Here is a 14,265-nt window from a genome sequence, read left to right as displayed (position 1 = left end):
TGAAAGGCCTATAAGGAACTCAAGTGGTTCTGAAGCCTGGTGTTTGTCTTCTGCACAGGGATGAATTTGACATTCAGTTCTTGGCCTCTCTCATGAGAGAGAAGAGTGCCAGATAGTGCCTCTGGTGGCTTTGTGATGTGGACATAAAAGCTTGTTGGAAATTTTCTAATGGAACATTTTTCTGTCAGAAAATGCTGATTCGTTGAAAACTACATATTTCATGTAAATATGTTGATTTTGATGGAATTCTCTTTCAGAAGAATGGAACAGAGTATCCTGATAAGGCTGAAGTGTTCCAATTTGATCTTTTCAGAATGGAATGTTTTGTTTCCAAACAACTTGTCAGGGTTTAAAAAAAAATTATGTAATATAATACAATTTTTTTAAGAAGCTGAAATCAGAATGAAACATTTGTATTTTATTTAATTTTTTTTATTTCATGTCATGGGAAATTTCAATTTTTTTGGTTTTGTTGTGTCTCAGAACAGAAAAAAATTCTAAATTATGGAATATCCCATGAAACAGAAAATCTGGTTCCCACCCAGATCTAGCAGATACCTCCCTACTGTGAACTGGACTGAGACTCACCAAAGTATTTCATACAGGTCACCACAAAGCCACAAGATGATAACTTTCAGCCATTATTGACCTAGTGAGCACAGTGGCAATTATCTATACTACTCCTATTTCCCATTCTAAGTATTGGTAAATTTGGTGTTATCTCAAATATTACTATATGGTACCCATGGGTAAATATAAATTGTGTAATAGTGACCACACAGTGATGTGAAGTTGAATGGCTTTGCAACTCATTACCAATCCTCCTGGCACTGAGGCTGCATGTTTTTGATATTTTTCAAGTATTTACCAGTATGAGAGAAGAATTTGCAACACAAGGATTGTTTGGTAGTTTGCCTCAAAAATGTTCAGATCATAATTAATATTAATGGCGCTATTTTAAAATTTTGTTTTAAATTAGTTTAGTGGGAAATATTCACAAATACATTTCAATTAGAGTGACTTCAGCACATGTAGTCACAACTGGGGTAGCTTTGATCTAGCTAGATCAAATAACAATATCATTGAAGCCAAGAAAGCAGCATATGGACTAGACACTCAAGTACATAACCCAGGGTCTGTGCTGCTACCCCAGCTGCGCAGCTTCACAGCTAGCTCAAGTAGTCATTTGTCTAATTTTAGAAATTAAGTAAATTGCTCAGATGATGTACACACCACATTTTGTCAGGACGGTCAGCAGGATCTGCTGACACCGGATTCCATGCAGACCACTTCCATTTGAGGTAAACTACACTATACTCAAACTATGCCCTTGCTAGATAAAAAGGGGCTACATTAACTGGTTTAGATTTTTTACAAATATATCATTGGGACTATGGGGAGATTTTCAAAAAACACAAAGGGCAATTAGGCATCCAAATCCCACCGACAATGAATGGCACCTAATTCCCATTTATGCCTTTGAAAATTTTCCCCTTTAGTATTGCTCTCTATTATGAATAGTCCCATTAACTACAACAGTACATGTCTGCAGGGTTGGGCCTGTGGCCTAGCTCCAAGCTATGACAATTTACACCAGCGGAAGATCTGCCCCCATGATTCTAAGGTCTTGTCTGTATGATTATTTAGTTCACGGCAAGCCAGGGTGTAAATCTACCTCGATCTAGCCTGCCATGGAATAAGAGTCCGTGTGGACCCTGCTGTCATGCATTAAAATTCCATAATGTGCTTTGATCTACTCCAGGGATCGGCAACCTTTGGCATGCAGCTCACCAGGGTAAGTACCCTGGCGGGCCAGGCCAGTTTGTTTACCTGCCACATCCACAGGTTCAGCCAATCATGGCTCCCATTGGTCGTGGTTCGCCACTCCAATCCAATGGGGGTGGTGGGAAGCAGCGGCCAGCATATCCCTCGGCCTGCGCCACTTCCCGCAGCTCCCATTGGCCTGGGACGGCAAACTGCAGCTAGAGGGAGCCGCGATTGGCCGAACCTGCAGACATGGCAACCGGCCCGGCCCACCAGGGTGCTTAACCTGGCGAGCCACATGCCAAAGGTTGCCGATCCCTAATCTACTCCCATTTTGAAGCAATATAATTTAAGTTCACTTCAGAACTTCCAGTGTGCAGCAGCAGGGTTCACACAGACACTTTAGTGCACAGCAGGCTAGTGTGGGGTAGATTTACACTCCAGCTTGCCAGGTGTTAAGTGTTCATATGGACAATCCCTATACATTGACATCTGTGGTCATCTAAACAACCCCAATACTCACAGGCACCTGCAACTTTCTAAATCGCTATACCTTTCTGATCCAACTCTAACTTGATATACAAAAATTACACAGAAATAATTCTAAACTGTGATTAAAAAAAGCAGTAAAAGCAAGAAAATTCAGTGAAAGCTGACACTCCCCTCTCAATTATGGTAAACTTTTGCATGGATCAATTAATAGTGAGTGTTTGGTTGTTAGCATCTACAGTTGTACCCCAGAATTACCAATCCCCAGAAAATTTTAAAATATCCCAAGTTAAGAGACATATTTCCAGCTGAAATATTCATTAAATTAGTAATTTAAAACCAAAAATCCTTACAAGAAACATTTATAGTTAGCCAAACGAACCCCACCCACTTCATAGCTAGGCTGTGATACTCTTGCTCCGACATAGTACCTCTAATAGAGTAGACGTATTCATGGTGTAATGTACTATTCAACATAGGCAAGTGTATCACAATGTGGCCATTAGTATTACATTTAAGTAACCCAGCCATCTGAAAGCTTGTTTTGAGAGACAAATAGATTCTACAACACTGTACTCTGTGGCACAGACCTAACTGTGCTTCCAATATAATAGGCTTTCCAATTTAATAATTGAAATGTTAACCCTAGTGTACTGGGTCAGGAGCCAGCCATGTTTTAACCAGGTCCCCTAACTCAGTCGTAGTTGGGTAGAGCAGCCTTAAGAAAGAGAGGAAACCCCACACAAAAATAAACAAATTCTGTTGGCTAAAGCATCTCCAGCATCAGGAACTGGGAAATCACCAACTAAGGTCAACACTGCTAACCTATGGCACTGAAGGGAAACAATAGAATATTCCTAGTAATAGGAAATGTTTTAGCATCCATGGTTAATACAAAAATAAAACACAATCAGGATGATACATAATGTTAAGGATGTGTTTACTGAAGAATGGAACAAAAATGTTTGAGAGACAGTACATTATATGGGATAATATGTTACGCAGGTTCAAATATTGGCAGTAAGACATCTAACTAACTTGTGCCTGTAGAAACAGAAGTCACTGAAAATCTGGTTAAAATTTAGTCTTTTAACCATTTGTTTAATATTTCAAATAGTCATAATATATATGGTAATAACCACAGATTCTGATATCACTTGCACCCATGTAACTCTATTAACTTCAGTGCAACAACTCTGGATTTATACCAGTGTAAATGAGATCAGAATTTGGCTCAGTAGGTTATTTGCAAAAGGAGTGGTACCCATAACCAAATCCATCTACTCTATGCCATCTAAAAACAAATGTTTTTGACATTGTAGTGGGGTATACAAACCTCACACGGGGCTGGAAAGGGTTAAAGGGCAGTACTGGACCCAGCTAGCCCCAGCCCTCCAACCCTGCAGAGCATGCTCCATCTGGAGACAGGGGTGAAAAGGGAGCAACCAAGCTCCGAAGTGGGAGGTTGGGGAGGAGTGCAGACCAATCCTGAAGGCGGGCTGGAGAAGCCTCCCTGGAGGAACAGGACTGTATGCAGAGTCCATCTGGGCTGGCAATTGGGTTTCATTTTCATTTTTCTTTTCTCCTTATCTGGGACCAGAAGCTGAGGGAGTGAAGCAGTGGTAGGAAGTGACCCAGGGAAAATAGCTCAGAGAGCCCCTCCCTGTAGGCAAATTCTGCTGACCCTCCTCAGGCCCTGGGTCAGAGCCCAGTGGAGTGGGTGGGTCCAGGCTACCCTACCACTGCCCAATGAGTGGACACTAACCACTAGGCCCTTCAGCCCACCGAGGAGCCTATTACAGACGTAGCAATGATCGCTCCTTTTTCTGATCCTGATCCTGAATTCCATGTGAACTCGGAATTGCTACAGAAAACTAAGAGATCTGATCTATGAAAACAGTTTTGCAATTGCTGATGAAACTTGGTGCAATATGGTGAACAGATGGAAGGAGAAAACAGGTTATTTTCATACAAGTGTCAACTTTTGAAGTTCAAAAAACCTGTGAGGGATATCCTGAAAAAGTATCAAAATACACCTCATGTTCATGCATTAGAACATGTTTCAAGGCACTGCTTAGAAAACAGAGAGCATTTTTGTAGCAGTATGTGTGTTCCACTTACAGCATAGCATTCCATGAATAAGATTTTTTTTTTTAAAGACAGCCCCATTTTAATGAGAAACACTGTAGTAAGTGGCCAGGACACTGACTGGGACTGAGGAGACCTGACTTCAATTCCCTGCTCTGCTTCTGCTTTGCTGGGTGCCCCTGGGCAAGTCTCCTCTTTGCCTCAGTTTCTCCATCTGTAAAATGGGAGTAATGATTCTGCCCTTCTTTGTAAAGTGCTTGGAGATCTATGATGAAAAGCATTATATTAGAGGTAGGTATTATTATTATTTACACATTATGACACTGTACAGATACCAAGGGCCGAATCCTACAAACTGTTCCTCACAAAAGTCATCTCCATTAAGACTATGTTTATACTACTGCAGTAAGTCAATCTACGCTTCACAACTCCAGCTACGTGAATAACGATCTGACGTACCTTAGGCTGAGTTACCGCAGGGTCTACACCGCGGGGGGTCGACGGGAGAAAATCTCCCATTTACTTACCTTACTATTCTGAGTGGGGGTGGAGTATAGGGGTCGAGTGGAGAGCGATCTGCTGTCGATTTGGTGGGTCTTTACTAGACTCTCTAAATCGACCGCCGGTGGATCAATCACAGAGTTTCGATCCCTGCGGTAGTGTAAACCTGCACTAAGTGTCATTAAGACAGGATTATTCATCTGAGGGCTATCCTCACAACAGTCTGTGAGGTAGGTTTGGTTAGCACTATTATCACAATTTTACAATTGGGGAAATTTAGCCAGTGACATTAAATGACTTGCCCAAAGAGGTCATACAGTGAATCAGTGGCAGAGCCTGGATCTGTGCTCATTCCTCTAGTCAAACTGCATGTCAATGGCCCTGACACAGCAAACCATTTAAGCACAGCTTAATTTTAAATATGTGACTAGTCTCATTGACTTCAATGGCCCTATCCCTGATTTATATCACTAGGGACCTGGATATTGTTCCAAAAACTCAAGACAAAATATTAAACTATTTTAAAACATATAATTGACAGTATCTCTTAAAAGTGGTTTGTTTTTTACCTCATCTCACAATGGCTTCATCCTGTCAAACTTGTGCATCTGTAACTCCCACTGAAGTCAATGTCTGAGTGCAGAAAGACTGCAGGATTAGTCACAGATGTACATTCAAATACAAATTGCCCTAAAAGCCACCAAAGGCACTGATTCGTCTGAAACAATATTTCCAAATATGAAATATCCAATTATTTGTCATTTCTAATTTAAACACATCACTCCGTAGACCAGTGGTGGTGCTAGGCCCCCCCTACACACACACACAACACATACTAATAATTAATAGGGGGCCCCCTTGAACTGCTCAGGGTCCTAACCAATTGCATATTCTGCTTATACCTAGCGCTGGCTCTGCAGTACACACTCAGATCTCTCTCAAAACAGTGAGCAGAGCAGTCATGGCAGGCATTTTGGGATACTGGTGGAAGCCAGTTATGTTGACAAAACAAACAGCAGTGTCTATAGTGGTTTGAGCATTGGCCTGCTAAACCCAGGGTTGTAAGTTCAATCCTTGAGGGGGCCATTTAGGGATTTGGGGATTGGTCCTGCTTTGAGCAGGGGGTTGGACTAGATGATCTCCTGAGGTCCCTTCCTCAGGAGATAATAATCTATGATTCTACGATGCTGAGACCTCACACACCTCCAATGACATTCTGAGGCAGTTATCTCATCCTGAATGTTACTGGGGGCATGTCTACATTGGCCCACAGTTTGGACTAAGTGTCTGAATGGCAGTGCGCACCAGAATGCTGCGCTGTAACTCCCCTGTGTGGATGCTGCAGGTGTGAACTTAAAAGGTCCCCAGAGGGAATATACCTATTAGATCTGGTACATAACTGTTATTGTTTACAGAGAACTCATGACCTGTACGTTCTTACCTGCAGCACCCACAAGGGGGAGTTACAGCACAGCACAGCACTTTGGTGCCAACAGCTACGCACGCCTCCTTAGTCTGAACTGTGGGGCAATGTAGACATGCCCTTAGGGTTCTCACCAGCTTCTTCGCTGCCAGGCTTGCAATGGTTTAAATCTGATGTCAGCTTTAAGCTCTATGATATGATTTGTTTACTAGCTCTTCACTGTGGGCCAAGTTCTACAAGTCTTTCCCAGGCCAGAGCCCATGACTGGGGAGTATAACACCCACAGCCCGCAGGGTCATGGGGCTCGGGCTACAGGGCTGTGAAATTGCTGTGTGGACATTCACAGGACCCCACAAGAGGGGGAGGGTCCCAGAGCCCAGGTTCCAGCCTGAGCCTGAACGTCTAGACCACAATTTTAGAATCCCGCTACCTGAACCCGAGCCAGCCATGGGTGTTTAATTCCAGCATAGACAAACCTTGGGATGTTGGTCTACTATATACCGAATATGCACTGGGTAAGGACCTCAGGATTGGGCTCTGCGTGTCTAACAGGCGAGCCTCAGTAAAGGCATGATCCAAAGCCCATTCAAGTCAATGGAAATATTCCCACTAACTTGATCAAGCCGTAAATTCACCCCTTTTTCAGGGACCAAGTCTCCAGCATCTTGTCCACCAGCATTTAAATTCCACGCAGCTCTCTGCAGTTCTGGAAGTGTATGTATGTCCTGTAAATAATAATAGCTACATGTCAGAACTAATAGTTATATTCCCTCTCTATGTATGTGTGTAATATCCATTAATGTTAATGGATGTGCATCAAAAGAAAAATATAACTTTCAGGATCAGATCATGAGCTGGTGTAAATTGACATAGTTCCACTGAACCTAATAGAGGTCCAGGCCCCAAATGTTTAACCTTTTAAGTCAGTAGTTATTTAAAATTAAGTTTACTGCTGTTTGATATGATACAGTAACTTAAAGCACAAGACAGTAAGTCAATATTATCAGATTTACGAGAGTATTATTTCATGAGTTCTTTTCTGAATATTCTAACATTTGTCTTATTGCAGCTACATGGACTCACAGCTGTAAGTTCCATACCTGATTGCAAAGATACTCACTCACTTGAGGCCTACCACAATTTCTGTCTCAGGTGAACCTGGAATACCTCACTGTTATTCCTGTAAATCATTGACGTCAGGAATGCAAAACTTGAAACTAAAGATAAAGCTGCATGCAAGATTAAGGAAACAGACATACATAAATTCAGGTTTGATCCCGTTTTGTTGTTGCATACCTCTCCTTCTGCCACACACACTGAAAGCACCCATTGCCCTGCACATTTGATTTCTAGGGGATGAGAAGAAGGATGTTCCAATGATTTAGGCACTAGCTTAGGACTTCGGCGGCTGGGCTCAATTCCCTGCTCTGTGATAATTTTCTTGTGTGACCTTGAACAAGTCACTTAGTTCTCTGTGCTTCAGATACCCATCTGTAAAATGGGGACAATAACACTGCTCTACCTCACTGGGGTGTTGTGAGGATAAACAGATTACAGATTTTGAGGTGTTCAGATTCTATGACAATGAGGGCCGTACAAGTACCATGCACAGTTTTCCACTTGCCCCTTCTTTTAAGTCACAATGGTAGCAGTTCTGTTCTGTAACTTTCATAACATTGAAATCTACCTAAGGTACATACAATAGGATCTGAGCACCTCACAGTCTGCAATGGATTTATCTTCACAACACCTCTGTGAGGTAGGGAAGTGTCAGGGAACTCAGGCACAGAGAAGCTAAGTGATTTGTCTTAAATCCACACAAGAAGTTGATGGCAGAGCAAGGACTCTAAGGGCTTCCCAAGTCCTAGGCTAATGCCCAGGCCACTGGACCATCCTTCCTGTCTCAAAACAGTCCAGGAATACCTTTGGAGGTGACACAATGTTGTGACAAGGGGTCCTTTGAGAGTGCGTGGCAGGGACAAACTCAGGAAGCACAATGTTGCACTGGAGCATTGCAACATACCAGGATGGTGTTTTGGAGTGAATAGAAATGTTATTGTCATGACTTAGTGTGAGGATGGGTCAAAAAACAAGAAGCCCATCACTTTGCTACATCAAGCAAGCCCTTACACTACATAGCCACATTATGAAGTTTTACAGGTCCCCTAAAATGACTGCAGCACACCTCCATGAGGGATCGTCTGAGAATATGGGGATGATTGTGGAAATGCTATGATGGGGGGAAATTGACATAACAGCACAACACAAACATCACCATATTGTCATGCGACAGAGAGGGGCAAAGTTCAGACAGACTCTTAGTCGTATTAAAGCTGCTGTATTCACTCACCAGTGTTGGATTAGGGCAGGACATGGCTGCCCATCCTTCCCTTGCATCCTAGCAACCTCTCTGCTGGATGTCTCTGCTCGGCTTTTTAATATGTTTTTACTTCTGGGATAGTTGTATGCAAAGATTCATAGAGCGCAGCTAGACAGCCTGGATGTCCATCCGTCCCTTCCTGCTGCTAGTGGAAGCCAGGTCCTCTCCCTCTCCGTGGGCCCTGCTGCCACTAGGCCTGGTAGATGGGAAGAAAACGGCTGCTGAGAGTTGTTGCCAGGACGCTGTCTCCATAGAAACCTGCAGCTCAATCAGAGGGAGCCAGGGTTCTCCTAATAAACAGAGAGAGAGAGGGAGAGACTTATTTATAGGAGGCAAATATTCACACGCCGTCCAGCAACCAGAACAAATCCCGTCTTATCACCGTTTCCTCACAATCTATTTCATAGCAGTGTCAACACGTTGCAGAACAGGGAGGGGAAAGACCCAGCAAATAAAAACCTTATTCCATATGTTACAGCATGAATGACTAACGGTGACAGATTCTAGACACAGTATTGGGCCAAGCATAAATGCAGTGGCTGTGGATAGCCTGCATTCTGTTCAATACAGTCTGCAGAAGCTCTGCTCTAATCAATCTCTTGCTTGAGAAAGGTGATCGATTTAATTGGAGTTACTCCCAATCCTAATGGTGTAAACGAGATGAGAATGTGGACGATAGGGGATTTTTCCCCACAGCATATGGAAAATCCTGGTAGAATACAGGGCTGTCAAACTGTGCCAATTTGAATCAGTGAGAAGTTAAAAAAATTACTTACATTTTCTGTTGGTCTCAAAGCCAGCATATTATTTTGTGCCTGTAAAAGTAAGTAAGTGTAAGTGTGTGTGTGTGTGTGTGTGTGTGTTAGAGCCCATAAAGTGTACATTGACCTACATTTACATGCACAAATCAGATATATAAGCTATGGGAAAGAGTAGCCAGCAAAAATGGTGAACATTGGATCTGCTTCTGCTCTCAAGCTGGTGTGATTCTGTTGACATCATTAGAGTTACAGTGGCGCAAACCAAAAGTAAGTAAAATCAGATCTGTTGCAGCAATCCCAAAAGTAGAGTCTAAACTGCGTTTGCTTTTGGCTGAAATAGATATCAAATCCCACTACTGCTGCCAACACAAATCATCACAATGCTAACCATCTGGTATGTCTGAAGGTTAAAGAGCATCCTGACATGCACATACTTTTAAATAAAAGTGACTAAGGGTCTGAACCTATAGGGCATTGATGACAGATTTGTCCTCGCCATACTCGATGGGCATGCCTAGTACGTATAACATGAGAAACTTTCAGGAAGTCAGCCATTCCTAGGGAGGCCACTTTGACTGAACAATGGCTTCTATCCATCCATTATCTTCTAGCCAATCTCCAATTAAACTTGCCATTACCAGACGAAGACCACATAATGACAGATTTGTCCTCGTCATACCCAGCAGTCCAGGTCCACTGTATCTGTCTGGTTATGGTGAGAAGGGGTTAGTCCTCAGTGATCACTGGCACTTTTCACAGATTTAGGTGGAGTATAGCGTTCCTTATCACATCCATGACATGATGAATCATTGCCACAGACTTGGAGTCATCTGGAAAGACAGGAAGAAGCACATTGATGACTGGAGCGAAGTCTGGTACTGGCTGCTTGCTGGCATGGAAAGTTGCCCAGGAAAAGTCTTCATCTCCATTGAAGGTATACAGACTTCCTGCTTTCCTAACTTGTTCAAGCCACCTGCATTCTTCTTGCAGGGCTTCGGTAATCAGTAGGCAGTCAGTTTTGATTTCAACATTTGCAGCAGGGATTCATTTTCTTAAGATCACTGGAGAGACAATTGTGTAAGACTCAGAAAGTGATGTTAAAATCTTCTTCACTGATACTACAGTATCATAGTCAGGGGTGGGAATTCCATGGACATCTCCCTCCACTTAAGTACTGGGTGGCTGAAAAAGTGGTATCCTAGTTCTGTGGAAGGAGTCTGTTGCTGTGGTGGGGCTGGGATTGTGGTCTATGATGTCTATGGCCACAGACATCACAAAGCTTTAGAGAACAGACTACATTCTCATCCTCGAAGTGTTGGTATGCAGTTTGCTGGTAGAGATGTCCAACGCTCTGTCATAGTAGATGGCCAATCCAAGCTTAAAGAAGGTATCTGGTAGCTCACTTTTTCATGTCTGTGCATGAAGTGTCAAACCAACATAAATAGGCAAATGCATTTCCCATGCTTTGTTGTGGTACAAACTTTCTGTTCCTTCATGGTGACAGATATTGCTGTTGTATTGCAACAGTTGTGCCAAAGTAAAGGTAGCTGGATGAATAGAAACTTGCTCTGAGTGAGTTTTAATGTTTGGACCATCCAACATCATGGACATCAGTGCCAATAGTGACTTGGTAACAGATTTTTTTTGGCATCCTGGGTCAAATGAGCCATGAAATTCTGTTTTCATTTGGAACATGTCCCTTTGAATAATTGTTGCTGTTTGGGATAGGTCAGGGGTTCTCAAACTGGGGGTCGGGACCCCTCAGGGGGTCGTGAGATTATTATGTGGGGGGTCATGAGGTGTCAGCTTCCACCTCAAACCCCACTTTGCCTCCAGCATTTATAATGGTGTTAAATATATTAAAAAGTGTTTTTAATTCATAAGGGGGGGGTCACACTCAGAGGCTTGCTATGTGAAAGGGGTCACCAGCACAAAAGTCTGAGAATCACTGGGTGAAGAGCTTCTTCCTCACAGTTTTCCTCACATGGAGTACATGTACAATATCCTGCTTAAAGGCAAGGAGCACATCATGGGTGCTTGGAGATCTGGAGTATGTGAAATTATATGGGATTTTAGTTCAGTGCTGTGAATGTGCCCAGCCAGTGTCATCCCAGCTGTTCTAGTCTAGCTGTATAGAGCCTTTTGAGGTGTGTTAGTTTAAAGAGTGGAGCCATGTCTTTATTCAGTCTTGTCTCTTCAATGTATGCTGTCAGTTTAGCAAAGGCAATCCCACATGACGTCTTCTCTGTGTTGCTTTGCTCAGTTTTCTTCTCCCTGGTTTTGCTGTAGAGAGACACCAAACATCTTGCATGATACTTTGCCTCTTGGGCCTCTAAATCCCCTCCACTTAGTTTTGCAACCAAGTGCTGGTTTTGCAGATGAAGTGCACTCTTGTGGACTCGACTATCAATGCTGAGGGTAGAAGCTTCATGGAAGTCTTCTAATGGTAAGCTCATTTCACAAATAAAGCACACTTCTTTTTCTGGAGGCCCTTTGTGTTCATCACTTAAACGTGTGTATTCCCTCTGCAGTTCATCAAGGTGATCCACAGCTTACTCAGTTCTTTTTTTTTAAATCCTCAGTCCTTTTAAGTTTGGTCCTGTTGTAACTTGATATAGCAAGATTTGTGCTGTTCATTGTTCTTGTTCAAACTCTTTTCAATACCATCACCATCATTTAATATGCATATGTTTATGAATATGGGAAGTGCTTTCACTTTATGGAATGTCTGATATTTTCTGCCAGAGTTTGATAGCCAGATTCAACATGCTTTCTTTTCAATTCTGCTGGATTAACTAACTGCACCTGTGTCTTCCTGACAAAGACACACTTCAGTCAGTGGAGAAGTGGGATGTCTGTGTTGATGGACCTGGCTCTCGAACCAGTTTGTGTCTTTTTGAGAGGGGCGAAGCACTAGTAGTAGCCAATGGTATTTAATATTTTTTACTACAGTGTACAGCTATTACTCAATCACCAAGCAGCTTTCACACAACCAAAGTAGCATCTGAAAGAAAAAGAGAAATGTGATTAAATTCTGCCAAGAACACACTGGCAATCAAAATTAGTACAAAATGTCTCCTTACAGCAATTTTAAGGTCACGCTGAAGCAAAACCAAGAATACATCCCTGGTGTGCAGGGGTAGCTCTAGGCATTTTGCTGCCCCAAGCATGGCAGGCAGGTTGCCTTCGGCGGCTTGCCTGTGGAGGGTCCGCCGAAGCCGCGGGACCAGCAGACCCTCCGCAGGCAAGCCGCCGAAGGCAGCCTGCCTGCCGCCCTCACAGCGACCAGCAGAGAGCCCCCAGTGGCTTGCCGCCCCAAGCACGCGCTTGGCGTGCTGGTGCCTAGAGCCGCCCCTGCTTGTGTGTCCAACTGTAAAACAATGTAATTTGCCAATAATGACAATGATGTTAAAATGGCTGCCACAGCCAACATGGCATGAGCTGGTGATGTCTCCATATCTAAAAATCTTTATTGGGTCATGCCCTAAGACAAATTTCATGCTTTTACATAAAATGCACAATTCCGTCTTTTTTTTTCTCCTCGCAGATCTGATCGGTTAAATATATAGGTGCAAAATTCAACCTTTGGAGGACCCCGCATGCCCCAGAAACCCCATGGTAGCCTTCCACAAGGGTCACAGGAGTAGCCATTCTCCCCAACATCCACTAGTTTGCTTTATTACTCAGGCTTGGTGCAGGGAGAAGCATATTTAAAACTAAATGTATATTCAAGGCATTTTTAGTTTAAAAGAACATTCTTCTTAATTTTTGTACTCTTCTTAGAATCATGACTTACCATTAAAATTTATTTCCACATTGGTTTTCTTGTACTCTTTCTGACACACAATGCTCCCCTGATTCTTTGTAACAGAATTTAAACTTAACATGGTTATTGAATTCACTTCTTCTTTAGTGCACGACCAACATCTTCAAAGCACTTGGTGTTTGTCAATTAACTGCTGCTGCAGAGGGAGCACCAGAGGAGAAACTGTTTTTGTGAAAGACCAATTAAAATGTTGCATATTTTTATTGTGTATTTAGTTATTTACTTATACTACTTCCTACTGATAAGGTTCATGGTCCTGCAGTCCTGACTTAGGTGAATATCTAATTCAGTTCAGTCAAGAGTTTCCCTAAGTATCAGGCCCAAAGAAGTAGTTTGTGGGAGTTAGTTTATTTAAGAGGGAAAATAAAGAGGATGTTCTCCATCTTAGAATAATCTTAACCTAGGTCAGAGTTGGAGCATACACAATGAAATTCCTTTTCAAAGTGTCTCAATAAATTCAAAGCAATTGACCACATTTAAAGATCATTTTCAAGTACAGGTTGAACCTCTCTAGTCTGGCACCATTGGGACTTGACCGGTGCCGAACCAGAAAATTTGCCAAACTATGGGAGGTCAATATTGTAGCGAGCGGTTCTCTTTTTATTTTTATCTCACTGAGGCGAATAAACAGAACAACGTTTGCAACGCCACCTAGCCAAGGCTTACCAGCTCTCTTCATAACAAAGTGTTAGTCTTGTTACACAATTTTACTGCATTGGCACAAGGAAATAAGTAGATAAAGTTTAAAAAAACATAAAATAAAATCACGTCGGACCATGGATGTTGCCGGACCAGAGATGCCGAACTAGAGAGGTTCAACATGTAATTGTTTAGGGGTTTTTATTTATTTTTTTGGTGGTCATATCATATTAAAAATTAGAAAGACAATTGTTTTCCTTTGACATTGTGAAAATATTGATTGATTTTTTTGTCTGGGTGAAAATTAGCTCATTAAACAACTCCACCTTATAAAGAATGCTACATTGCCAAACATCATTGTTGTTGTACCTGTAACCATATTTGTTTGATATTG

General features: G+C 42.3%; 1 protein-coding gene across 1 annotated transcript in view; it reads right to left on the bottom strand.

The window, feature by feature from the left end:
• Window positions 1-8,837, bottom strand: part of FAM81A (family with sequence similarity 81 member A) — a 28,180-nt gene extending 19,343 nt beyond the window's left edge. The window contains exon 1 of the mRNA XM_044980559.1: window positions 8,616-8,837. The gene's annotated coding sequence lies outside the window, so the exon portion shown is untranslated. The remainder of the gene's footprint in view (window positions 1-8,615) is intronic.
• Between the last annotated feature and the right edge of the window lie 5,428 nt (window positions 8,838-14,265).

The sequence above is a fragment of the Mauremys mutica genome, chromosome 11, assembly GCF_020497125.1.
Source record: "Mauremys mutica isolate MM-2020 ecotype Southern chromosome 11, ASM2049712v1, whole genome shotgun sequence".
Taxonomy (NCBI): Eukaryota; Metazoa; Chordata; order Testudines; family Geoemydidae; genus Mauremys; species Mauremys mutica.
This window is presented reverse-complemented; position numbering and strand designations above follow the sequence as displayed.